The sequence below is a fragment of the Lissotriton helveticus genome, chromosome 7, assembly GCF_964261635.1.
Source record: "Lissotriton helveticus chromosome 7, aLisHel1.1, whole genome shotgun sequence".
In the NCBI taxonomy this organism is placed as follows: Eukaryota; Metazoa; Chordata; class Amphibia; order Caudata; family Salamandridae; genus Lissotriton; species Lissotriton helveticus.
The window spans coordinates 696,372,519-696,399,620 of record NC_136068.1 but is presented as its reverse complement, the minus strand read 5'-3'; the positions used below and the strand labels follow the sequence as shown (position 1 = coordinate 696,399,620).

Here is a 27,102-nt window from a genome sequence, read left to right as displayed (position 1 = left end):
ACGAGCTGGTCTCGTCACGAGCACCGCGGCGCCGCGCTCACCACCCTGCCCCCTCCGCACTGTGGGGGAATTACCCCTGCAGCGAAGGGGTTAAGAAAAGAGTCTACCTGAGTGATTCCATTTCAGTTTGTGATTCCCTTCTATTCTCTTGTCCACAGCCATAATCACATTCAGTTGCAAAACCCACTCATGCCTTCTATTAGAAATGGGGGTCTCTAGTTGGCAGGCTTATACCCTGTCCAAGTAGGGACCCTTCCTTCTAGTCAGAATAAAGGAGTTACACACCACAAATAACCCCTGCTCATCCCCTTGGTAGGTTGGCATGAGCAGTCAGGCTTATCTCAGAGGTAATGTGTAAAGCATTTGTTTAAAGCACACAGTAGCACAGTGAAACACTACAAATGAACACCACACCAATTTAGTAAAATAAAGTATCTTTATCTAATCAAAACAAGACTGAAATTACAAAAATAAAACATACAGATATCAAATAATATGACTTTTAAAAAGTAAAAACAGTTCTGTCCATAGAAAAGTATGGATGAGTCATGTTTTTAGCAACTTTTTGGATGCATCGATGAAAACAGGGAAGGTGATGTGTTGGTATCTTACTCATAGAGAAAGTGATGTGTCAGTTCATTGCTCCAGAGGAGTAGATGTGTCGGTTCATTACTGTCATGTAGTGGAGGTGATGTCTCGATTCATTGATGGAGAGGAGGTGATGCGTCAATTTCTTACTGCAAAGGAAGGTGATGCATCGGTTTCTTACTGAAGGCCCAGCATTAAAGTAGATTTGCAACACAGGTACCATGTGTGAGTAAATCCAGGCACCGCGTGTCGATGCAGCGGCGATTCAGGCGCTGTGTTGATATCTGCGGCCACAGACAGGTGATGCTTCTATTTTTCACAGCACAGCAGGGCCTACATCGGAGTAGGAGTGGGAGTTTCAGACTTCAGAGAGTCAGCACTCGGGACTCGGACTGCAGCAGTTTCTCCGTCCGTTGACAGGTGCTGCATCGATATTTTTGGCCGCACGGAGACGATGCATGTGTTTTTCAACCACATGGCAGCTTACAGTGAGAAAAACGGTACTGGAAGAGTGATGTGTGGATGTTTGGCAACAGGTGCATCAAATCAACCTCCAAGGGCCCAGAACTGGAGTTGGCACCGCAAGGCTGGTCAGAACTCCCAGCACTGGAGTTTAGAGATACTGCAGGTGACTCTTTGTGTCCCTGAGACTTCTTAACAGGAGACAAGCTGTACATCCAGCCCTTGGAGAATCCTCTCAAGCAGGATACACAGCTAAGTTCAGTCTTTATCCACTCCAAACGAGAAGCAGCAACTGCAGGCCAACCCAGCAAAGCGACACACAGCAAAGGGGCAGAACTTCTCACAGCTCTTCAACTCTTCACTTTGGCAGAGGTTCCTCTTGGTCCAGAAGTGTTCTAAAGTTCTGGGGTCAGGGCCCCACTACTTATACAACTGTCAGCCTTTAAAGTGAACAGGTTTCAAGAAAAGTATCACTTGGTTACTAGAACCAGTTCTGTCCTCGCTGGTCCAGCCACACTACATGGGGTGGAGACAGCATTGTGTAAGGCAGACACAGCCCTATTCAGGTGTCAGTGACATATCCTCCCACCACTCTAGCTCAGGAAGACCCATCAGGATATGCAGGGCACTCATCAGCTCCCTTTGTGTGACTGTCTGGAGTAAATGCACAAACAGCCTTTGTCAGGCTAAACCAGACGTTGATTCCACAAGCAGGCGGAGGCACAAAGAATGGTAAAGCAGGAAAATGCCGACTTAAACTGGCATTTTCAAACATACAATTTAAAAACCATCTTCACTAAAAGATGTATTTTTAAATTCTGAGTTCAGGGAACCTAAACTCCAAATCCCTAGCTGTTTCAAATTGAAAGTTACTCTTGTAAAATGCTACAAGGTAGCTCTAATTATAGCCTATGGGAGAGCTAGTCCTTCCAAAGTTAAAAACGAAATGGCAGTGTTTCACAATCAGGACATGTAAAACACACTAGTACATGTCCTAGCTTGCACATACATTGCACCCTGCCCATGGGAGTACATTGGGCCTTCCTTAGTGATGCCTTACATGTAGTAAAAGGGAAGGTTTGGGCCTGGCAAGTGGATGCACTTGCCAGGTCAACATGGCAGGTTAAAACTGCATTCACAGACACTGCAATGGCAGGCCTGAAACAATTTTACAGGGCTACTCATGTGGGTGGCACAACCAGTGCTCCAGGCCCACTAGTAGCATTTGATTTACAAATCCTAGGCACACATAGTGCACTTTACTAGGGACTTACCAGTAGATCAAATATGCCAACCATGGATAACCAATCAGAATCACAATTTACACAGGAAGCAGTTGCACTTAAGCACTGATCATCGGTGGTAAAGTACTCAGAGTACCTAAACCAGCAAAAATGAAGTCCAGCACATAGTTAAAAATGCAGGAGGTAGAGGCAAAAATCCAGGGAAAACCATGCCAAGGATTCCTGCTTTAACACCTTCACATTATCAGTCCTGGCTTGAAAAGAATCTTTTAGCTAGTGCAGTGCATTTATATTAGGCATCTCTAGATGCACCTCCTAAGCAGTACCCAATTCCGTTCTTGCCCTTGCATATGAAAACTTGCCATGCCTTGGGGGCTGAAGTGCACTAAATAAGTTCTTCTTCTGTCCCTACAATTTGCAGTCTTGTTTTACAAGTCAAATTATATGTAATGTTGGTCACAAACATTCCTTGAGCCAAAATATGTAGGAAAACCTGAATAGTGGGCATGAAAACACAAACAACACAATATTTAGCAGTGAGAAAGTTCTTAGAATGGCATCCATTCATTCCCTCCCTCTCCTCCATATCTGTATTTTCATTATTTCACAAAAAAAGCTAGTGAAGTCTATACCTTAAATTTAGCTTTCTCAGCCCTTCTTTGTACAGTCGAATCCCTCACAGTAGTTCAGATGCAGTTTGAGGGAAAATTATTTGCAATTTTTTTACTTGTTTCATGAATTTAAATTATGATGAAATATGGGATTGTGCACTATCTTGCTCTGCCCACATTGATCCTCTGTGCTTCTGAATTGACACATTTGATGTAAGTGCTAGCTGAGGAATCTACTTATAGCACATCATAGAAAAATATAATGGCCTGAAGGAGAGGAAATGGTTTTAGCTCCAATAGAGGATCTGGTCTTTAAAAAGACTTTCAAGATGAAGAGCATACATGGATCTCATTATTTTATTTGGCCCAGTAATACCTGTTACCAGAATCATTGGAATTATAGGGCCAGGTCCACTGCAAATGGGAACACAAGCAACTTTAGATCAGTTTTGACCTACTTAAGGTTTTGTCCAAACGATTATCTGGAATGTGGCCCTGAGCTATTGCCAGTGGCCGAGATTAATTATTTTGGTTTATCTGAATATGCCTCACTTGGTAAGGATTCTTTCTGCACATAATTGGTGACCACGATTTTCCTTTTCTGTCTTTATCTTTAGGTTTTTCTTTCCTAAGTGTCTTTTGACAATTGACCTGATGATGGCTCCAGTCAATTAAACCATAGGGTTCGAAAAGTCAAATTTTTTCTTTTATTCAATATAGACTGCACCATGGGTTCAAACTGAAATTCCATACGTTTGGAAGTGTGTTTCTGACCCCCTGAAAAATTATCATATGATATGTGAGTTCTTGCATCCTATTGTTTCTTGCTTCATGCATTTTTATAAAACGTCTATCCCACCCTATTTTCACCAATTTTGCAGTGCACCATCACACCATATGCACTGCACCAATATAATTAATTTCAATTGTGATTTATAAATGTATATGCATCTATTCAACTGTCTATTTTTGTATCTCTTTGTTGACTGCATTCAACACACTTGGGCTTACCTACTTGTTCCCTTTTCCCTTCCCCCAGTGAACCATATAATTTATATATTGAGATTTATTCAAGCATTCTTTCCATCCCCTTGCTTTTTGTTGCACTAGACACCGTAATGCAAAGGGTGTGCTCAGCTGTGGGCCTGTGCTCGGTGTGGCTCAAGATACACTTCATTGAAGAGGACTAAGTAGGTGAAAACCAGTTTGTAGTAGCTAGTGTTCCCATCTGGAGGGCACCTGGCCTGGCAGCTTGGGCTGCACTGTTTCTACTACGTAGGACGAAAACAGATTTGCATATGGGAGATCTCTGTACAGAGTGGCATAGTGGGTGAAAAACAATGGTCTGGAATGCAGCACCAGACACTACCAACGGCTGAGATTAATTCAAACATTATTTTCATCACTTTGGGGTTTATTGCAATTTTGTGAATGGGCACCAGATGGTTGCTATTGTTGCATAGCCACGAACGTAGCCACTAGGCCACATCTATTCCTATTAGTGTTGACATGGTTTTAAAGAGATATGAAAAATAGGAATTCCGCAAACAGATATTATGTATACATTCAAAGTCGGTTAGACATAAGTTGTTATTGATGATCTGAAGAAATTTCTCAAGTCCACGTAATCTTGTTTTCTTTTGAAACGTATTCATTATTGACAAAGACTAATAAATCAAGCAGATAAAATCCAATATTCACAATCCAATAGCCGACACGTTTCATCCCAAAAGGGACTTCTTCAAGGCTCTACAATAAATTCAGAGTGTGTATTCACTTTCAAAGTTTGTGTGTCAACAATTACTTCCTGTGACAAAAGGGCAACATATCTGTATAGTCACCTAATGACAGGCACAGTCGCCGGTAACATTCGTCTTGGCGTCTGCTTCAAAAGCGTTGAGCTTTAATTTTGGATTTCCCAAATAGGGAGTGGAGAGGGGTGCACTCCCAGGTCTTCCTGCACCAATATTACTTGCCTAAACATTTATTGACAGGTGCGGTTTTTGTGCTTTGCCTCAGCACTCAGTACGCTTTTTTTTATATGGTTTTAAAGAATTTGGACACACAGTGAAAATATCATCCAAGGCAAGAAATGCATTTTACACTGTGCATGAGAACTTCAGCGTACCCTGAGTCAAAATTTTAGTTGCAAGACTTTTTGAGAAAATATTCTAGATTTCCAAAATGGCAGGTCAAATTGGCTGAGGCACTGTGAGCCACGTTCCCAGTCAAAACCAGTCCAAGCACGTCATCTATGACCAGAAATGGAAGAAATCATAGAAAACGCCTGGTATGAACATAATCTTTGCATATGTCTGACTCTTCCCTGCCCAACCAGGGAAGAGTCAAGCCCCAATTGAGCTCCACTTCCCCACCTACTACAGAGCTCCCCAAACACCCTCTACCCCTATCCCTGACGCACCTTCGCCCTCGTAGGCACCCCTGCCTCCTATCAGAGGATGAAACCCTAGCTCTTGCCCTCTCCTATAACTCTTCCCTTACCTCACCAAATCCACTAGACCTCACTGAAAAAGAAATCCTCTCCATCCTACAGGACCACAATGCAGCCCCAGTCACCCTTTGGTCCTCCGGTATGAATGAAGAACACCCTATCGGCACGGTCGCTATCAACCCTTGCAGATCTGCCACTCTCTGCAATAGAAGTGTGACTAGAAGCAATCTAACGTCTCTACCCCTGTCTACCCCAACACCCGACACCCCCCCCTGATGGCTCCCTGACTGGTCTCTTAATTAACTGCCGATCGGCAGTAAAGCACGTCGCTGATGTTGCTACTCTCATCATGAACAGTAAGTTTGACTTAGCAATCCTAACGGAATCATGGCTAAATGACTCCTCATCCCCATGCCTGGACCTCTTAGTCCCTCCCAACTACAACATCGCGAGGCTGGACAGACAACATAGCAAGAAAGGAGGGGGCATTGCCTGCATCTATAGCTCTAACCTTCTTGTCACGGAAATCCTGACAGATACCTCTGACTCCCGTGAATACCTTGCCCTCTCAATTTGCAATGATTCCACCCTAATCTGCAACCTCCACATTTTTTACCACCCCCCAGGCAAGAACGACTCCTTCACTGACCTCCTCTTGGAAATCCTCACAGCAAAGAGTTCCGCCAGTGCTAATAACATCTTCCTCTGCGACTTCAACTTACACTGGAATGACCTCAAGGATCCCCATGTCAACGCCATTAAAGACCCCCTGACCGATCAAGCCATGACACAATCTTGTTTACTACCAACCCACTCAAAAGGATCCACTCTTGACTGGATCATTGCTAAGGAAAATACCATCAAGCTTACCTCAATAGACCCCTGTGACTGGTCCGACCACCATGCCATTGCCTTCCTACTTCCAGGCTCCTGCAAGACGAGGGCCCCCCAGCCGGTCCTTCCTAAACGATGGGCCAGAGATACTAAGAACCTTGACCACAAGGAACTCGAGGCTAGATGCAAATCTGGCCTCCCCCCTCTCCCGCATATCACAACGGTCAGTGACCTCAAGGGCCACTACTCTGCTACTATGTCCAACATTCTGGATGACCTGGCCTCTCTAAAACTAAAAAGAACTCAAATTAAAGATAGAAACCCCTGGTTCACTGGATCCCTCAACATTGAGAGGAGATCCCTCCGACAAGCCGAAAGAATATGGAAACAGCACCCCTCTGCCGCTCATTTAAAACTTCTCCGCCAGGCCAGAAATACATACAACAAGAACATCCTCAACTCAAAAAAAAAATTCTTCAGAGTGGAACTGGGGAATGCTCATAACAGGCCCAGCAAACTCTTCGAACTGGTCAAACACCAATCCAACAAATTGGCCAAAACATCAAAAGAAAACCCCAAGTCTCTAATTTCATCTGAGGAATTCTCCTCGTTTTTTGCGTACAAAATTAATAGATTAGGTAACGAATGTAGTGCCGCCCCATTCTCTCTAACCCCCTCTGATCTACCTCCTCAACCCACGCTGCCCCAACAGGCTTCACCCAAGAACCAAGGACAGTGGACTAATTTCACACTCTACGACGAGGACTCGGTCTCCAAAATCCTATCTACCTTAAAGCTGAACAACCACTTCAACGACCCGCTCCCTTCCAAATGCCTAGCCACCGTCGCTCCCTTCCAAATGTCTAGCCACCGTCGCCCAATCCATTATCCCTAGCTGGACTTCGATAATTAATGCCTCCCTCCGGCAGGAATCAATTCCTGACTCCCTGAAAGTGGGCCAGGTTCTCCCCATTTTGAAAAAGCCATCTCTGGATCCAGCTTCACCTGACAATTTCAGACCTATATCCGACATCCCCCTATTAGCTAAAGTACTCGAGAAAAGTGTGCAGGTACAGCTTAGTCATCACATCAATAACTTTGACCTACTCGATGACTTCCAATCGGGATACAGACCAGGACACAGCACTGAAACCACCATTCTCCACATCGTCGATGATGCCCTCCAAGCCCTTGACCAAGGCAAAACCTGTCTCCTAATCCTCCTAGACCTTTCCTCTGCCTTCGACACGGTCAACCATGTGAAACTCCTCGAACGTCTAAAACTTAGGATGGGACTGGATGGCACCGTCCTTGAATGGTTTAGCTCCTTCCTCCAAAATCAGTCTCAAAGATTCCTAGTCAACGGCATCCTGTCCGCTCCCTCCGCTGTCACAGTAGGAGTCCCTCAAGGCTCAACACTGTCCCCCACCCTATTCAACCTCTACCTAGAACCACTCGTTGAAGTCCTCCGCACCGCAAATATCTCCTACCATATGTACGCTGATGACACGCAGATCTACATCAAAATCTCATCTGTCGAGGAGGTTCTCTCCCTGAATGAGGCCCTGAAGCAGACCGTCCAATGGCTCGCCTCCAATCAACTCAAACTCAACGCAAAGAAAACGGAATTTCTTCTCATTTCCCCTCATAAAACCAACCCTGAAACTCAAACTTGGATTAAGGCCATCACAGCCTTAAACTGTCCTCCAACCATTGTGAACTCGGCCAAATCGCTGGGAATAACCTTGGACTGCAACTTGAACATGCGAAACCACATCAGCTCGATGGCCAAATCTGCCAGATTCCACCTGAACTATCTATGGAAACTGAAACCCTTCCTGGACGCTCCAGACCTAAAAATGGCAGTCCAAGCACTATTCATTTCTAGACTGGAATACGGCTGCTCCACCCTCTCTGGCTTACCCAAGATCTCGCTAGCACCATTAAAAGCCTGCCTCAATGCGGCCGCCAGACTACTCACCGGCACAAGGAAATTTGATCACATTTCCCCACACTTGAAAATGCTGACCTGGCTTCCTCTCGAGGCTAGAATACAGCTTAAGCTGGTATGCATCACGCACAAGGCCTTATACTCGAACTCCCCTGCATACCTGTCACAGAAACTTGTGTTATTGGGCGGAACCAGAAATTCACGGTCCGCCAGAGACCTCCTACTCCAGCCTGCACACTTTCGAAAAACAAAAACGTATAACCGGGCGTTCACTGGGGCTGCGCCAAGACTATGGAACTCCCTCCCACCCGCCATCAAAAGAATACCCACTGCTGCTTGTTTCAAAAAGGAGGCCAAATCCTTCCTCATGAGTAAATTCCTCATCTAAACCCTGACATAACCCCTGAGACTATTGCCTCCTTCCTTCAACCTTCACCCCACCGTGAAACCTGGGGTCTACCTTCAATAATTACATTGTTAACCATACTTGTATCCTTTCTTCCCTCCGTTATCCTATGCTATAGTAATGCTAACTGTACCTTTTGATCCTTGCATCCCCTTGTACTCCCATGATTCCCTTACTATTGTACAACTCCTTGACTATGTAAAGCGCTCTGATACCCTAACGGGTCTAGCTCGCGCTCTATAAAACACAAAAATAAAATAAAATAAATAAAATTAATGTATGAAGTTCTTATCCAAATCAGATGTTCAGGGCGAAATCAATTTGTACCTGATATGATCTGAACGGACGTTTTTCACATAGTCGGTGGTTTTGTTAAAAATCTGGCCTATCTGTGTAACAAAGACGTTCAACTACAGTTGTGTTCCCGTCTGTAAAGGCTGTTTGACAGCACATTCTGCGCGGTGCGCCGCTCCGACAAAGGCTCGGGAGCCGCGAATAGCTTCGCTTTAGATTCACAACATTGCGCTGAACTAGAATGCATGCTGCAGTGTCAGCAGCCAGAACGACAACGAATGTTTGTCCAAAAACACAAAGCTGAATCAATACCACTGCAGTGCACAGTGGAGCAAAGAGAATCGACGGCGAGTCCAAATGAAAAAGATAAATGCACATGTAGGACCAACAAAAGGGTGGTGAATAACATGATTATGATCTGGACTACAATGTTTTGGAGAGCGCGGCATCGAGATTCGGACCTTTTAACAAGCTGCACTGCAGTGAGCTTGAGCTTTTTTACAAGGGCTGTAACTGACTGCTGTTTCAAACATTCAAGGGGGGGGGGGGGTAAGTATTTTAGGGCCTCGTTGCAGCAACCCCCCTCTGCTGTGGCATGTGGTTTTGTCTGTTTCACAAGTATCAGTCAAAGCACTCGCCCTCGTAAATATATTTCATTAGCTTATTTGGTGCTCCTTCGGTCTCCCTTGGCCCTGCAGGAGCAATCAATAGACCGGAAACTGCTTGTCTTCAAAAACACAGTAAAGGAACACAAATAGGAAATGTGTAGTTCCATCCATATGTATTTTATATTTTTCGATTTACCTTCAACTGTCTGTTTGTTTTCCTTATATAATTTATTCACATTTCATACCTATTAACTAAAGATTATCAATCACTTGACATATTTCGGAAGTGTAGCTTCATCAGGAGTATGATTAGTTCCATATAATCTCATAAACTCACACCAGTCTAAACAACTGTCACCAAAACACACTGATAGACAAAAATATAATAGTTGTCTTCAATATGGCGAGATGCAATCAAAATAAAGTTCATCTTACTTGCCACATTGTCACAGCTCTCTTTGCTAAGGTCAACGTCACAAAACCTTCCACATATGTCTGCCATTGACAAATCATTCAGTTTGCTTCCTTTCATTTTGTTCAGTCTAGCTTTCCGGTTTCCCAACACCAACATTGCCACCACATCCTTAAGAACAATATCTCCCTTATATTCCCTCTGATTGATCTCCCAAAATAAAACTGGACCGCGGAATTCAGAGCAGTCTTTTTCTCAGCCCATTTCATATTTTTTTGATTGTTGATACCCCTTTATTAGGAGAAGAAATAGCACGATGAAACTGAACAATGAAAGCCAACAACCTTCTCTTAGGCGCTCTTGTCTCTTACTTTGCTCTGCCTTCTCATGTCTATGCCTATGATTCCCTATTCCCCGAAAAAAGCCAATCATGTTCTGGGTATTTCACCAGCAAACTCCCATTTCATAAAAACTCTGGTATCAGGTGTAAGACTCGTGCGGACGGGTACTCCGTCACAAAGGTGACAGATCTCCTGTCTGCCTACCCATCTACCTTATTAAAAGTGTCACAGGATACAATGTTCTTTTAATAAGGAGGATGGGATATCCGTCATGTTTGTGATGGAGTAACCCATTTGCCAAGGTCTAAATCACACCATAAGTCTTTAATTGAAGTCTGGTAATATATCAAGAAAAATTGTGATATAGGAGCATAAAACCTGGATCACAGCTCAAATTATCATAGTGTCCTTGGTATTATAACCTTTTGTTATTTGGTGCAGTTAAGCATTTCGTGGTGCAATTAATAAAAGGTGATGCTATTACCAAAATTAATTACTCTCACAACCTTGCTCTCACAAGGACGAGCATGAGCTGGTACCCTTCTTAACCACATCGGTGCTCGTGACGGCTCCCGGCCGTTATGAGTCACGGTAGGCGTGTGCTCATGACGGCCGGGAGCTGTCCGAATGTTGCCGCTCCGCCCATGCGCTGTTAATTCCCCGCCTGTGGGGGAGAATTAATCAGTGGGCGGAGTTCTGAAGGCTCCGGGTCGTCATGAGCACACGCCCACCGTGATTTATGACGGCCGGGAACCGTCATGAGCACCGCGGCGCCACGCCCACCCCTATCCCCACCCGCACCGCAGCAGAATTCCCCCTGCGGCGAAGGGTTAATGGAAAATACCTAGAAAATCTGCCCATTCTTCACTTTCCACATCTCAAATCTCTTTAGTCTTCTCCTACCTTGACTTCAGTATAACTTCAGACTTACACTACTTCTCTTCTATAGTCTGTGCTCTATGCTTAAATATGATACTTCTTCCCCACCCTTTCACTTTCAATAATTTCCTTCAGTTGTCTTTTTGTTATAGTAATGTTTTGCCCATGTGTTCAATCAGTTTTTCTTGTATGCAGACTTCGCGCAGATCCGGGTCCTAGCCCTAGACCGTTACTAGCTTTTCCGCAGTCCTGATTATTACACTTTGTCTGCGTGCTGCTCTCTCAGCATGTGTGAGGTGTGTCCGTTAATGTGCGCCATTTTAGGGGACCTCTTCTGTGAGAGAAGATGGCAAATGGTGAAGGATGGTGGTACGGGGAGTGTGAGACACTGGCTGCAATGGCCACTGAAGGAAGAAAAGTAGTCGGTTTGATAAGTGTCATACAATTGAGGCAGGCAGGCAGGCCTGATTTTCCTGTTGGCCAGTCATCCTTGTCATGCAGCAGTCTTAGCACCTGGAATGCCCACTAAACAAAGGTTGTCAGGTTTTCTATTCTGTGCACAGGGTGGCACACTGCAAGTATGGGGCGTAGGGAGGGTGATAGGAATATGTGGTGCCCCATTTGCAAACTGTGAATGAGCAAAATTAAGGTAGATGGCACCCAGAATTCATCCATGTGTTTGAACCGTGCCCAAGCACTTGTGCCCAAGAGTATTTTGCTTTCTTCAAGAGCGGGTGTGGGCACTCTGGGTTGCCCGTGGATCGCAGGTGGCTGTGCTAAGCGGTGTCGATGAGTTTGAATCAGACTGCAGTTTGCCAAGTGTTTGCAAGAAGTTCCCTTGGTTCGCTATGGATGGACGTTCACGGATTGCAGGCTGTGGCCGAGATGCAAAGGGTAGTTCTCTTGTGCAACCGAAACGATGAGTGAAATAAGGGTTCATGATATTCTGACCGTCGTCCCAGCGAATAAGCAATGTATATTGAAGGATTATGACCAGAATTCTGTTTTCTCTCTGTTTGTCTGGTGTCTCTCACTGGGGCAGAGTTCAAGGGCTTAAATCTAGAGATGATGATGAAGCAGCTGAGGCATATCCCACTGCAAATCCCAAATGTATCGCATCACTGAGGATAGGATGACGAAGGTAAAGCTATGCCACTGCAATGCTGAAGAGATTTTATGAAATCTCAAATGATTTTCTCACCAACTAATAGGAAGGAAAAGATTATCCTTCACTTTGGATGCACAGAAGGGAAGGCACGGTCATCAGATCTGGTGCAACAGATTTCTGGAATCCTGAAACAGGGATGCGAGGTGGACCAAAGATTGCGCAATTAATCAGATCTATGGGACCAATGTGGATGAACAATTAGTATGGTGACCCTGGACGCGACAGGCACCAACAGCTCAGCCTTTGCTAGCTGGCCTTCACAATGTACCCACAGTGGCTCTGGAAGTGAAGGGGTGGGTTTAATCCCAACCTCAACTCTCTCCAGACTCAGTGGTTATCCATTCCATCGATTTATTGTTATAGCACCAGAGACCTAAGCACTTGATTAAGCATAATACAGCAGCACCCTTCTGCTCAGGACATAGACCGAGGCAGGTGCGACACTCTGGGAATACTAGCACCTGGCACTGTACTGGAGGTAGTAAGGAAGGGGTATTACAGTCCATGTCCGTGCCACGCAAGTCACTTGAGTATCTGACTGAGGTGGAAGAGAGGGGAGCAAACACACAAGGTGACCAGTGAAAAGGACCATGTTCCATATTACTATGTAAGTGATGCCGAGGCACAGTGCCAGGTGTTTTGCTGCCACAACCTGCAAACATTTCTCAGGGGAATATGGTTAAAAAGAAAGCAATGCAGTTTCGAATTGATTGGATCAAAGAAGTCAAGGTATATGTCTGTATTTTGCTACTGCTATGGTGTGTCCTGTATCAGTCAACCAATCAGCAGGCCAAACTAAATAAAAGAAGACAGCTGTGAGAACTGTCCGCAAGGAGCACATCAAGCAATCCAATAATCCCTTCATTGTGTGTCTGTGGCTAGAAGTGTCACTCTCCAAGCAGCAGCTTTAAAGGAACAATAACCACTGTACAAGCCCCAGAGACAAAAACAGAGGTTATATTTCATCTTTTCTTCTTGAACTCCATCAGTCCCTGTGGCCAGTGGCGGTCTAGGACCTCATTACATAAATGTGGCATGCTTATAGCCAAACGGCCTGTTGGTCTATTGCTAGGTAGTGCCATAAACCAATTCACAGTGACTAGCAAGCTCCTCCATTAGCAGGAAAATCCTGCCAGCATGATAGACCACCTTTCTTCACAGCGGATGGGTAGATAGGCTTCAATGGATATGCATCGGAGTGGAGCTGGTTTGACTTCAGAGTGGCCCACTTGTAAATGCAGCCCATTATTTTTATCAGCGAGTAGAGAACAGGAGAGATAAAAAGAGGATTCAAGAGAGAGGGCAAGAAGAGACACAGAGAATGCAATGAAATGAGATACCTGTATAGACAGGTCTTCACCTAAATACTTGTATCCCACCACAAGCAGCAATATCATGTTGAGGGTGTCGTCTTAGACATCTGACAAACCAGTAGGTAGGGAGCAACATAGGCAATGGGGTAGGTGAAGGTAGGAGGAATATAAAGGAGGACATTTCGGAGTTACAAATCAAGGTAACCTGCTCACAAGACATAATGACAGACAGGAGAGATCCCCCTGGTGAGTAGGAGACTGCCTCCTCTCCCCTCTTCAATGTATTCTTTCAGAACACTATTTGGGGCCTCTCTCTAAAAGCCACATTTACCTCTAGACCCACAGCCAAGAAAGAGTTGGAGGGAGAATCAGCTGAGTAAGTGCTCGTCTGCCTGGTTGCTCAGGTTTCTGGGAGGACAGAGACATTATGTTAAAGGGGAACAGCCCACCTCAACTTAATGAAAGTCTTGATTTAAGCACTCATCCTGGACTGGGATAACAGAGTTCAAGACCTAATTTGTCTAGCTGGAAGCACCACTAAAGTCTTTTCGATTTGCTTGGAATGGAGTTTCATTTAGGGTGAATCTGCTTTGCATAGGAGGGCGTAGGACATGGAATGCTCTTTGCTTCAGGATTCTGCAGCCATGTTAAGAAGAAAGATTTGCAGCGCTTGGGCCTCGTAGTAGGCTGCTATCACAAAAGTGGACGAGCCTAGCAATACACTGCAAAACAGTATAAAGCAGAAACCTTTATTTTCACGACTATCCTATCAAGTTTTGCTAATGTAAGTATTCGGGCTACTTAAAGCGATATTTAGATTACACTTTACAGCCTTGCATTGTCAAATACCTTCATTTTAAGATATGCTTTTTCTATTCTTTATCAGTTGGCGTATGTTTTGGTGACAAGCACAAATAAACAATGTTACAAATTCCTACGAGACAAATGTCGTCCCTGTATGCAGAACTGTGCAGCCTGGAACTCAAGACCATCTCCTCCTTCCCACAATGATCTACTCAAAAAGTTCAAAAAGTACTTTATTCGGTTAAAAGACAATAACCATAAAAGCAACAACATGAAATTTCAGTTTACACAGGGAAAGTTAAAAGAAAACAATTATAATTCATCAAAACCAATTGTTTTCCACAGTTTAAAAAACATGTTTAAAAAAGCCTAGAACTACTGCAACAGTTAAAACAGTGTCCATTCTCTGAAATTCTAAAAATGTAATGTAATGTAAATTGATACTTGTACAGCGCACTACTCACCCGCAAGGGTCTCAAGGCGCTTGTACGAATACCGCTGTGAAACCCATCCTGGCTTTCCCTGTGAGGTGTCCACTCCTGGGCACCCCCAAAGTGGAGGCCAGGTATCCTTAACGTTGTTGGGGCCGTTGTGGGGATTAAGCAAGCTATTGCCCAGAGTTGCAGTGTGTGACTCCATGATTGGATTAGGCACCAAGGCGAGAATTATCAGGTCCGTGGAATTTTGAGCCCAAGACCCACCGAGGCGGGAATTGAACCCTGGTCCCGGGCTAGACCTCTGCATCAGGGTCTGCCGCTCTAACCATTGAACCACACTTCTCCATGGCGACATCTATTTAAATTTATTTCTTTGAGGATTGGGATAATACATTTCCTACGTGGTAAAATATAAAATTTACAAAAGAATAAAACATGGATGTCAGATTGGGACGAAGATTCATCACACGGGCACATAGGCAAATCACGCGACCATGAATTCATTTCTGGGAAGGACAAAAGTCTAAAAACGACATTTAATCTAAAACGGGTCAAGAGAAATCGATCATAATTGGACATCGGCAGGGTTAAATACGGCTGTAATTTATCACCTACTAATAACAAAAGATGCGAGGTAACTGTCTTTTTCTTCGCTTTCTCTCGCCTTCTTTTCTCTTCGAGGTATTCCATACACAATTTTTTCAACAATTTTCTGGATATGTTAACCATTGTGAGTGGATCATCATAGTAATGCTGGCAATTGATTTCTATAAGAAAACATTTAACATAGTCTAGCCATTTAAATCCACTCACATTTTCCAATTTTAAGACATCCTGCAACATAGCCCGGTTCACGGCACACTCGTTTGTTGTCCATACCCTATGCCACAAGAGGATGGGTTGTGTTCTGATTATATCTAATATATGGGGTTGTCCAAGTTCAGTGTGACAGATATAAGTCGCAACACTTTGTGGTACTGTCAGAATATCCCTCATGAACTTATTTTCGGCTATTTGAATTGAATTTATGTTGGAATACCCCCAAAGACCCGAGCCATACAAAGCTACTTATGTACACGTGGCATTATATATAGTTAGGATTTCTCTTATTGGTTTCTTACCCAACTTTTTAATAAAAAATTTTAAGGCCATTATTGTTTTTGAGAACAAAAAAGTTCTGGCCTTTACAGCACTTGTCCAAGACCCAGATTCATGGAACAAAATACCAAGGTAGGGGAAAGTGGAGGTGTTTTCCAAGGGAACTTCATTTATGAACATTCTTCTCATTTGCTTCCCAATTCTTGTACCACAGTTCATGGAGAAGGTTTTACTACAGTTAATTTTTAAATCTAAACTCAACATGAACTTATCGAAAGATGTTATCAGATTCTGTAGGGCCAAGGGAGTCCAGGCCATTAGGACTGCATCATCAGCATACAAGAGTGCAGGGATAGGTCTTTTGCCAACCCTGGGCATATCCCTGCACTCCTGCAACAGATGAAGCTCAAGTCCATTTATATAGACCAGAAATAAAAATGGAGCCAGGACGCACCCCTGGCGTACTCCACGTCCAACACCAAATTTTCTGGTACATTCGCCCCCCTTTCCATAACGAACCGATGCTGTGGCCCCTGAATATAATTCTCTTAAAAAGCAAATGATAGAATATTCCACGCCCAACCCTTTTAAGATTGCCCACAATTTAACATGTGACACGAAATCGAATGCCGATGTGAGGTCGACAAACGTAAGGTACAGGCGGTCACCCTTTACCCTGGTATATTTTTGATGAACAATTAGTAAATGTAAACCTTGTTCGATTGTTCCTATTCCCTCACGAAATCCAAACTGCAGGTCACCTATTATCCCATTATCCTCTGCCCAATTTTGAAGGCTCGATGGTCTTCCTTAATGCTTAAAGGGAGCTCAGGGACACCTGCCATGATAATCGCATAAGGGGCAGCTTCTGGCGGTAGGTCTATTCTTCTGTGTAATTGTCGATTTATATTATATACGTCCTTTGCCCCATTGTCCTTGTCAACCTTACTTTGCGGGAGTTCTGCCTTTTCCTCCGGAATCATTTTATCCCCCCTTTGATCGCCTTCTTTGCGTGCAGGTGGTGCTTTAGATACAGGCCTCCTCTCCGACGAGGAAGATGTCTGTGCTTTTTTGGGGGAATTACAAGTTGGATTTTTCCCTGCATGATTGGGTTTTATGGAGAGAGTAGGACATGGTGGGCATTGTTTCGTTTGTGGCATCGTATTAGCAGAATTTACTCTGGGGTTTATACTGGCCAATCCCTTTGCCAAGTCAGATAATAAAAGTTTATTTCTTTCTACTTTTTTATTGATCAAGACTAGATGCGTATTGATCATCCTTGTCCTTTCTAAGAGAGGGAGCATCAATGATTTTACTAAAATTTCAATCTTTTCCAAAAGGCCACCCTCACCGGTGAAACAATATGGGCGGTGAGTTGATATTAAGGGGGCCCTGGGAGGAGTTAACGAATCAACAGCATCTAACACTATTGAGGTTGAACTCCTCTTTTGCATTTTGGCTTGACAAGTCTTTAAAGGACCACCCCCTCTTTTTTTAGTTTTGACCTTAGGCGGTGACCTCTGACTCATATTAAAGGGAGATGGAATACATAATCTAGGGGAATTCGATAGCCCCTCGTTATCGGTACTAGTGGACAAACTCAGCAAAGAAACCGGTCTCAGTGCTGGCGGTGCCTGCTCTATTTCCTCAATAGAGGTATCTGACTGGTCTTCATGCCTCTCTGCATGCACCTGAACTATAGCCGTTATGACATCCCTATCACTAATATCAGGGTTATTGGGCATAGCTGTGTCCACCACTGGGAGAGACACCTCTTCCCGTAACAATGGAGGGCTCCCCCGACCTAGAGAGGCCCTTCTATCATTATTAATCTGATTTACCTTTTCAACCAAGTAATTGTCCATAGTACCTAGCCCAGAAGCAGTTTTATCAATTTTAGCTCTAGACATCGAGTCGGCTTATTGCTACACTCAATATGAAAGCTAATATAGTGGAACAATCCTCAAGCTGTCAGCGCGCCTTACACACACACCAAGAATAAAAATATGAAGTCTCACTTCAGTGCATATAGTCCTTCACTAAAAATCCAAAATCTGTGGCCCAGCCCAGTCTATTCAGGCCTCTGAGGGCAACAGAGGGCCCGCCCTTTGCCTGAGCTTCGCCCGGCGCCGCCCGCACGCGTCCCGCGATGCGGAAGGGGCTCTGCTCTTTTCAGCGCCTTCCGGGCGCGTCAGCGGGCGGGAAGGGGCGGAACCAACACGCAGGGGATTGTGGGGGCTGTAGTCCCCCCGCTCGGCGGCCGCGTGATGTTCCTGTCGCGGCGGCGGGGGGGGGGACCAACAGCCGGTGAAAATACAAGCGCCAATTGCGCTATTGCCAGCAAAGTTCCCCCAAGTTCTGCTGCCCAAGGTAAGTTCCTGCCGATTTCCGTGAGCTCGCCCGCTCCCCAGATGGGGCTCTGCTCTTTTCAGCGCCTTCCGGGCGCGTCAGCGGGCGGAACCAACATGCAGGGGATTGTGCGGGCTGTAGTCCCCCCGCTCGGCGGCCGCGTGATGTTCCTGTCGCGGCGGCGGGGGGACCAACAGCCGGGGAAAATACATGCACCGATTGCGCTATTGCTAGCAAAGTTCCCCCAAGTTCTGCTGCCCAAGGTAAGTTCCTGCCAATTTCCGTGAGCTCGCCCGCTCCCCAGATGGGGCTCTGCTCTTTTCAGTGCCTTCCGGGCGCGTCAGCGGGCGGGAAGGGGCGGAACCAACACACAGGGGATTGTGGGGTGTGTAGTCCCCCCGCTCAGCGGCCGCGTGATGTTCCTGTCGCGGCAGCGGGGGGGACCAACAGCAGGTGAAAATACAAGCTCCGATTGCGCTATTGCCAGCAAAGTTCCCCCAAGTTCTGCTGCCCAAGGTAAGTTCCTGCCGATTTCCGTAAGCTCACCCCTGCTGCCAAGTGCGTCCAGCTAATACCCGGTGCTCGTAAAGTACTCTCTGGCTAAACAGTTCTCCAGGAGCTGCCTTCAGTGGCATGTACCAATGATCTGTGAACCCTGGGGGACCTGGACACTTCCAAGGCAAATCATCCCACAGAGACAACCATGGCATGGCATATAGTATATACACTGGTTAGGTTGGAAAGGTACAAACCCTACCCAAGTAGGAAGCACATACATGCAGACAACTCACAACCTCCAAATCACATCATCCACACTCTACTGGGCCAAGGGACGTTTCAACAAGCTACCGCTAACCGAGATCCTCTGTTAGGAAAACCAACAAATGTAAACTAACATTTGCAAACAAAGGGCCTCATTTATGAGATTTTGCTGTAGGGATAGCTGTTCCTGCTGCACTGCCATACGGCAAAAGAAAAGGGCAGGAATCTGACGTGTCTATCAGATATGGCACATTCCTGTTCTTTTCCCCTGCGCTGGCTGCCATGCACCAACACAGGCACCTTTGCACCATGGTGTAAGGGTGCCTGCGTTGCAGGGATGACTATTTTTGTGCAGAAAGGGAATCCTTTCTGCAAAAAAACAATCACAAGAGGCTTTTTCTTCTTTCTATATGTGCTGCAGAATGCAAAACACATAGAAAAGGGAAAAATGAGGAAAAATACAGGTATTTCTCCCCGTTGTGCCACACTTACACCTGAGGAGGTGTACGTTTTTGGCACTGCCTCAGAGTTACAATTTCTCGGAAATCTGGGACAGTTTCAAAAAGCCATGGATGTTGCTGGGAATGCCCCCAGCAACACCCATTGCATGCCCCTTTAACGCAGAAAACTGTGTTAAAGGGAACGATATTTTCTAGCAGCATTAAGCCCAAAAAAGTGGCTTAGTGCTGCCTCGTAAATATCGAGCAGGCTCCTGCGCAATGGAACGTTACAAAAAGTGATATCCCAGTGGCGCAAGGGGCCACATAAATGAGGCCAAAGAGTGAAGAGACCAAGCAAGCACACTCGATGCAATGTAAAAACCATGTAACATAACTTCTTAAATATCACGTTATGCTCTACAAAATGAGGAAAATTGATCACTTGGCAGATGTACTCTATCAGGAATGGAACTCGCTGCATCAATAAAGATGTGAACTGCAGGAATATAAGAGAACCTATTTTCCTGATTTCCTTTGCTTTGTGCGTTGAAGTGACCCTTGTATAATACACAAAATAACAGCAGCATGTAACGCACTTACAAGATGGTTTAATATTGCAAAATAACCTAACATAATCTGTCAGCATTATAGATAACGCTCCAATCTACAGAATCTTGTATTTTAGCCTATGTAGCAGGATATATCTATATTTTTATGGGGAGTCGGTTACTCCTCCTCTGTAGGTCTTTCTGCATTAGCAACCTGTGGATATTAGTGGTTTTACCAGAAAAGTTTATTACAGCAAAGTAGTCTTGCCTTACACCTGGTACCCAACGCATGGGGTAAGCAATAGCCCGGCATACAACCTTTGTTCTTTATTGGTGCTCAGGATTAGTGGGGAGAGTGCAAAGAACAGGAAAGAGACCATGGACTAGTAGTAACATAGACCCCCTGAAGATAACTTACTCCTACTTCTACTTCCAGGATAATCCAATTCTTATTGTATGGGTGGATCCACCCGCAGAGAGTGGGGAAGGCAGCTTGGTAAACCTAGGCCCAAGCACAAAGCTACTCTAGAAAATTCTGGCTTCCTACAATACATATTTCTCTGCTAAGCGCATGCTTGATGGAGGGCCTGTCCCACACAGAGGATAACAGTTGGCGATAAAGGATGAAACTTGACAACAGAGGTCTTGTCAGGAGCAGTCCGGAGTGCTAACATCAATCTTTTGCCTGATCATAGTTAGGACTAAAAATGCGGTTGCTCGGCATTCTCAATGTGTAAAACATATGATCCTCACTGCACACTTGTATTGTTGGGTGTGCATTTACCCCTTGTCGAGAGGTTAGGAAATATGACGTGATCTAACTTCAACTTGTTCTTGTTTTTGTAACACAAGATCAGCAATCAAAGTAATTGGAACATGAGAGTGATTGAAACTGCTGCTGATGTTGACCTAAATGAGGAAAGAGGAGAAATATTTGATATCCCGGATACATTTTCCTGTCCTCGACGTCATGTGCAAAGGATAATGCAATCATAATGCGCTTAGGGAAAGTAATTTATAAGCATTAAACGGCCGCTTCCCTAACGACATGCGTGCTAGATGGAACTTTGGCATAGGCAAATCGGTTTACCTTGCAATTCATTTTGAAGAGTTCTGAATTTCCTGGACTTGGTTGCATTGCCCTGACTGGAAGCATTCACTTTGGGTTGGGTTTAGCATACATATCAATGTGGGGAGTATGACAGGAAGCCCTGATCTGACTGTGAACAAGAAAGAGATGAGCTGGGGCAAGGATGCTTTGTCTCTTACCCAAAACATCAACCACGTTCAAGAAGTTGTCACTTCCTCAGAATCACTCGTTGGTAATAACACTAGGGTCATAATACAAGTATTACATTAAATAATAATAACTTTAAATAGGTATGCATATAGCTCACAAATATTCTTATTTTGTGGGGAATGTTGAAGAGCTAAATGCACTCTATAGAGAATATATGGTCTAATCTTAAAACTCTCCTCCTCAGGCCACTGAGGTATAAAGAAATGTAGTAAATCTTTACAAGAAATTGATGAGAGTAAAAACGCATCTGAAGTTCCATTGAGCTTAGTAAAGCATGGCAAAGGCTATTCGCTAAAATGAGATAATACTATTCTAGTTTTAAATTGCTCCTAGCGCTTTCAACCTCTAAGAATATCTTCAATTTACATTCTATTAAGTTTGGGCTACTTACTCGATGACAATTTATAAGGCAGAACTTCTGTGTGACGAGTGACATAGCAGAAAGTCCTAAAGTTTGGCAGAATAGGATCAATATTAGCATCCGATTGTGCCTCTGGAACTTTTTAAGAATCCTCCCTAACTGCGAACCATATACAATTAGTTTTGTAGTGTTCATTGTCTACCAAGATAACCAATGTCTCAGGCAGACTTACCTACCCGAGGCATTACCACACATAAAATGCTTCCCTAAGATTAAACATACACATATCCTTGTTGTTAGACATTGATTATAATTGACAAGACAGTGATGTACAGTTTTTTTATGTAAGTTTTATGGCTATGAATCAACTACAGATAAAGTTCCTGGTATGTTTTATGAACATTATGTTTTTATGGATATAAGTGGCTTATTGCCATATTGATGGCAATGTTTTATTTATTGTGTGAATTATGTGTATTTATTCATACTTATTGCACTTTTATGGTCCTATTCAGACCGAATAAAGGGCCATATTATCAAGAACGGGCGTAACATTATCATCGCTTTAGCGGCAGGAAACTGCCGCTTAAGCGACGGTAAGGGGCTTGATAATATGCCCTAGAGTATTCCAATAGAAGCCCAGGTTTGATGTCCTATGCACCAGAACCTGGGCTTCTATTCGAATTCTCTAGAGCATATTTTCAAGCCCCTTATCGCCGCTTTAGCGGCAGTTTCCTGCCGCTAAAGCAGCAATAATATTATCGCGCATTCTTGATAATATGGCCCAAAGTTACTTTGATGATGATGATGACCAGACAGTGGGAGGACTCTCGAGATGTATTGTAGGCTTTTCATAATACTGTGAAAGAAACGAACTTGGCATAAACACTAACAAAACTCTGGGGAGTTTTATGGAAGAAACATCTCTAAATGTTCATGGAGAGTAAATAATAGCCCATTTCACGTTATTCCACTTTACAAAATCTTAGGTGTTATGTTTAGCAGTAACTTAACCTGGGAGGATAATTTTGTCATGAAGCGTAGGAACATCCTGAGAACGATTGGCAATCGATGGAAATGTAATGTGTCAAAAAGTGGCTTCTCAGAAGTTCCCTTAGTTAGGGGATGTTTTAGCAAAGTAATTCCAATTGCCCATTATGATAGTGCTTTATATTTTCCGAAGTTCCCATTTAATTGTAATAACCTGGAGGGTCGATGTTGGAAGCGCGATCTTGGTGCCCTGCAAGTTACCTCATTATACTAAGACAGGAGCTGGGCATTAGATTATAAACATGAAGGCTCAGAGTATATCTTCCAGATTTTATTTGAAAGTTTGCATGGAACCAGACCAATAAATTGTAGGACTTTATCTGAGGGAATTAATTTGTGGCCTAGGAGGTTGGGAACAGCGGGTTTGTGAACACCCTTGTGGGTTCTTTTAATTAGTACACTACATTTTAGGGCTGTGACAATAAATGATGTATTTGAAGTTAACAGAAGGTATATTTCAACTTTAAGGTTTCTACTAGTATATAAACATATTTGTTTAGTACCCCAGATCCAATTGCTCAGAAAGTGTTAAAAGCATGTGTATCTCTCTGCTGAGGGATCCCACCCTCAAAATTAAATGTGTGCCATGTTTCTTTGGATACAACCTTAACATGCACATGCAGAGATCATTTGGATATCAAGGGGGCTTGCGTGTTTTCATTTTATTAGGTAAGTTCCACTGCAGTCATATTGGGCATATGATATAGAAGTGTGCCGTTTTAGACTAGTCAGAGTTCAATCCTTTATCATATCTTTCTATAGAGAGAGCTAGCTCTGGAATTCATAGCACTTGAACCGAGAGCTTCTCAGTTTGAGAACCCCAGCAAATGAACAAAGCATCAGTCAATACTGTCACATTAAACATTTTTCCCTTAAAAGAAATCTTCTAGTTAGTGAGTTTTCTGCATAGCACAATTGTACATACTAGGTTGTCTGCAGAAAACTGAGACCAGTTCTTCTCTGGCTCCTGAATCCAAAGTCCACTGACTGATCTGTACTCCAATGAAGGTGGTGCGTTGAAGTGGGTATGGAATGATACAAAGAAATACATTCAAATATCCTCCGCAGGTCTTGAACTTTGCACCCAAATACAGTTTGTTCTACATGCATGTGACTGTTTTTGTACTGATAAATTAAATCCTGGTGTTGTTGGGGAAACAGTCATATTCTGGTTGAACATAAGAAGTGTCCCCCATAACAAGGTCATTAGTGAAGAAACACGAAACAACGATCAGTCTGGATGAAAATTGCTTCATTACTCAAGTATTTCTACGAAAACAAAATCCAACCTTCTATTCATCACATTTTTTGGTTTTTACCATGATGGGGGCAATGCCTTACTCTCAGGTTTTCCAGAATCCTCTAAAAGCTATTATTTATGCAGCAGCTTTTCTCTTCCAGGGCTAAAAAGATGCCAATCAACTTCAATTCCAAAAGAACTTCATTAACTATCTCTTGAAGTCAGTATCATCCATTAAGCACTGCGTCTCTGCCTCCCGAAAAGTTAGCTGGGGACATCTCATGAAGTGAAATACGCTAAAGGCAATTTCAGCATCCTACTGGATGTCCCAAAACCTAATATAACCAAGAGGCTGCACCAGATATTCTCTAGGCAAGCAACAAGAACAAAGAATCACCTGCCACAGCACCTGTGCCTTCACCCTAATCCATTTGTATTTCAAACAGTACCAACACTCTCCTTTCCAGAATATATCTAGCAATCTAAAGACATTAGTGAGAAAGTGGTTTATTAATTAGGGTGGATTGTGAGCCCTTACCCAGTAATAATGTCACTATTCTGTCTCATGTTCAGTTAGGTTACGTTGATTTAAACCTCAGCCTAATCCAAGTTAGCTGTGGCACAGAGCAGTTAGGCTTAACTCAAAGGAAAATAAGCCAAAACAGTTAACTAGTAAGAAACACGACACAATAAATATCCAACTCCAATTTATAAAATTAGTATATATTTTTTTCTTTAAATAGACACCAAAATGGAAGAAATCTAATGAAGGGAACCATAATTATGATTTGCAAAGGTTATCATAAATCCCTGCAATTTACTCCAAAAGTCTCAAAAAGCACTGCTTTTCACTTGTAACTGTAGTCTATGAGCCTCTAATGTGAGGGTCTGGACCAAAGTCAAAGTTTTAGGCTGACCTCAATTGAGCGCCGGTTGGAAGCAGGAGCTGGGTTAGTCCCGGTTAAACTTTTACCTTTGCATACAAAGAAATCTATTGTTCTTTTTCGTGTTGGGCTTGACGTTAGCAGATGGACAAAGTCCAGTGATCCAGTATGAGCCTTGGCTCTCTATGGCAGTTTGAGGCTCTCCATAAAGTGCCACAACTTTCCAGTGGGTGCAGTCTGAAGTCAGCTTACCAGAAAGGATTAAACAGAGAGCTGAGTAGTGGTAGTGAATGAGCCTCTGATTCTTTATAACAAAAAAGCATTATCTTTGAGCTTTAGGCTTGCAAGGTGTTTTTCTTTTTATGGGAAGAGCCCACCCTAGCACCAGCCAAGAGCCCAGGATCTGGGGGCACATCTTTAGGGCTAGGACTTGATGTCCTTGGCTGCACCAGCATGGTCCACGGCAAGTGCAGTTGTGATTGGTCAGCTGGGTACTTTGCAGATACAGCAGGCTAGTAAACTAATTCTTGGAGTCTACTCACTGGTCCTTGGCACAAGTGGGAGCAGGTCCAGCCCTTGGGATCTCTCTCCATGACTTTAACAGCAGAAGCAGTCCTCGCTTTCTGAAGTCCTGTCTTGGCTTAGCAGGTGAAATCTTTCTGAGGCCCACCGGTTCTGCATGTGCAGTCCTTCTTTTATTCTTTCTGAGTCCAGTAGTAATCAAAAGCTAGTACCCAGAGGTGTGACTTTTATGCCAGTTTAGAGTTAGTAGATGGGGAGGACTCCCTAATCAATCCAAGTATAATTCCCATGGACAACCCTACCCACCCTTATATCAAGTCCTGGAGAATTGACACTAAATTCCACAATGGATCTGTCTGCTCATATCCATTTCTTCCCTTGGTCAGAGCTAAGTCAGACCCCTGAGGGGTGTCCAGTATAATGAGCAACTCCTCCTGGAAAACCAGTTCTGCAACAGGCTTTCCCCCTCTGGAAGAGATGCCAGCATGTCTATCTAGACAAGGGAGAGGGCAGGCTAAAGTGAGACTCGCATTTGCCTGTCACAACGGCTGACCCTTTGAAGCTTGGCCATTTGTGGCCACACCCTCTGACCATCCCGTCAGAAGGGGTACACACCTTCCCCCACCAACAGGCCTTCTGTTCCCATTTCCTGGAAGCCATTTACACCTCCTGGAAGGAGGGCAGCAGGTTGTCTCAGGTGACACCTACTCCTACTGCAGTTAATCAAAAACGGCAACTAGTTATTTGGGTCAAGAAACGAGTGGCTTTCAAAAGTCACCTTTATACTAAAAATTACCTTAGATCGTATTTTATTACTATGTCTGGTTTAATCTAAAAATTAATTTGAAGCCTTGAAGGACTACATTTGGTGGTCCCAAACTGAATTTAGCACTTAACGGATCGGGTAGTGTAACCCCATGTTTCTCATCATGGCCGAGGGACTGCCAGCAACCATAAAAAAAGCAACCTTGGCAAGCCTATTACCCAATTGTGGGAAGACTACTATATCTGGAAGCTGTGAAGGAATTGCTAACAACTGCTATAATTTGATGAATAAGTTAGAGGAAGATTGAAGCAAGCTAAATAGGTAAAGCTTTGTACTAGGAGTGTCCCCAAGACACCAATCCGATGAATTCCAGCTCAGATTATGTTAAATCAATCTGTGGAATTAGGCATCCTTCAATTTGAAGGTGCAAAGACAGTAACTTTTGTGACATGGCATATATGATTTCCAATAGTGTTAACATTTTGAACAATCCTTTAGAAGAAACTGGTTGAAGAGAAGGTCTAGTGTAGGGAGCCTAGCCACATTTTGTTGGGTCTCGATTGAGGGGCCTGTGATTAAGCTGAGTCACAGTTACAGCCCAGCTTAAATTTTTTTTAAGGAGACAAGGCTTTAATGTGCAGAGGTGATGTAGTGCTCCGCCTTGTCGAGAGAGTCCTATCAGTAATGAGGAAGGGCGTGGAATGTGAAAGTATCTTAAGGCATTTTCTGACCTAGTTTAAGATACCTTTATCATGTCAACAAAGAGTGGGAGGATAACGTGGTCCTAAAAGCTTTCTAAAAAAATACTGAGAAATGTTGCTGTACAAGAAGTAAGGCCCTAAATAGGTAAAGATCGTCTAGGATGTGGCATGGGGGAATTACTCCATGAAATCAAAGTGAGCATCACAATGTACTCAATTGTATCTAAAGTAGAATCAGTGTGAGGCTCAAGTTCATCCGCTTAATGGGCCCCAGTTG

General features: G+C 43.8%; 1 protein-coding gene across 1 annotated transcript in view; it reads right to left on the bottom strand.

Moving 5' to 3' along the window:
* NSG2 (neuronal vesicle trafficking associated 2) overlaps window positions 1-27,102 on the bottom strand; it is a 221,144-nt gene that overhangs the window by 171,108 nt on the left and 22,934 nt on the right. The gene's annotated exons all lie outside the window — the stretch shown is intronic.